Here is a 1,636-nt window from a genome sequence, read left to right on the forward strand (position 1 = left end):
GTTTAGGGCTTCCCTGGTGGCGCAGTGGTTGAGAGTCCGCCTGCCGATGCAGGGGACACGGGTTCGTGCCCCGGTCCGGGAAGATCCCACATGCCGCAGAGCGGCTGGGCCCGTGAGCCATGGCCGCTGAGCCTGCGCGTCTGGAGCCTGTGCTCCGCAACGGGAGAGGCCACAACAGTGAGAGGCCCGCGTACCGCAAAAAAAATGGAGTTTAATTTCCAAAACGCAGCCTGTTCTTCTCTGCAGAGCTCTTTACTGGGAGCAGCCGTCCTTGATCCCCCTTTGTGGGCCGGGAGCAGGGAAGGCAGGCACGCAGCCTGAGTGACTTCACTCTGCTATTTCCAAGGGAGCAACGTGAGCAAATGAGCCCCAAACCGTGGGGGCCTGGCCCGAGCTGACCACTCCGGGCAGCAAAGGGCTGGGGGTCTCCCACGCATCACTCAGTGTTTCTGCAGTGGTTCTAATGTAAACTGCCCAGAGACGATCATCCGGTGACCCTGAGAAGGGTCTCCTCTGGAGCAGAAAGACTGGAGAGGAAGAGGGTCCCACTGCATTTTGAGTGGCTCTTGTGTGTCGGGTTAGCCGCTGGCTGGATTGCCACACTGGCCACAGCGTCTGTCAGTGACAGTCTTCTTGTACAGCCAGAATGACATCTTTGGCTCTGAGTCTGGATGTCCTAAACCCCAGATGTGAGCCGTGAATGGCATGCAGCAGTGACCAGTTCTTGGGATTTGCTCAGATGGCATGAAGGCCTTTGTCCTTGAATCAGATCCCAAGCCAAACCGTGGACTCTACTGGCCTGGCTTCCACAGCCGCTTCATGAGTCAGTCCTAGCAATGGACTGGTGTGATCAGAGGTAAGAAGCGGCAGAGTTCCATTCTGGAGCTTCACCAAGGATGCCAACACACAATCCCAGCAAAGCTCTGGGTTAGGAAATAAGGACTGAGAGTTCCTGCATTGTGACCCAGCTGCACAGGCCCTGACCTGTGACTGTTATCATCTTCCTCCAGCAGAGAATTACTCTCTTTACGTAAGTAAGGGGCGTAGGCACTGAGGTTTTCTCCGTGGAGGTCAAAAACCTTTTGCAGATTTTACCTTTTCTCAAAAGTATTTTTTAATTTCAATATTTTCTGAGGCAAAGTCTATGTGAGGTATGATATTATTATTATGAATCCCATCATACAACTAAGCTAAGGCCCATGGAATCACAGGAGCATATTCATTCTCTCCTTCAGCAAATATTTGAACCAGCCTAAGACTAAAACAGTCTGCGAAGCGATGTGTAAGTTTCTCTCACTAAAACACAGCCTGTAGTCACAAGATTTGATGGTTCGGTGGTAGTGGTTAGAACCCGATTAAGACCTTTGGAGACCATAAATACAGAACCGATTAAGAAATCTCACCCCAAATAAAAACAGCACTGAATTGCATTTTTGCTTTAAGTGCAAAGGGTCAGAAATGAGGCTCTGATTTTCCCCACGATGAATATTTCACTAGCAAAACATCTCCGTCCCTCCACTCTCCTCCCTCCACCAAATTTTTAATCTGGCCTAGAGGGGTGGGGGTAGGGAGGGGTTGCATCTGAGTGAAGTTATTGCCTAGGAAGTGAGAGATCATCCTCAAGGGAGAGAGAGAG

This window comes from Physeter macrocephalus, chromosome 12 (assembly GCF_002837175.3).
Source record: "Physeter macrocephalus isolate SW-GA chromosome 12, ASM283717v5, whole genome shotgun sequence".
Lineage (NCBI taxonomy): Eukaryota > Metazoa > Chordata > Mammalia > Artiodactyla > Physeteridae > Physeter > Physeter macrocephalus.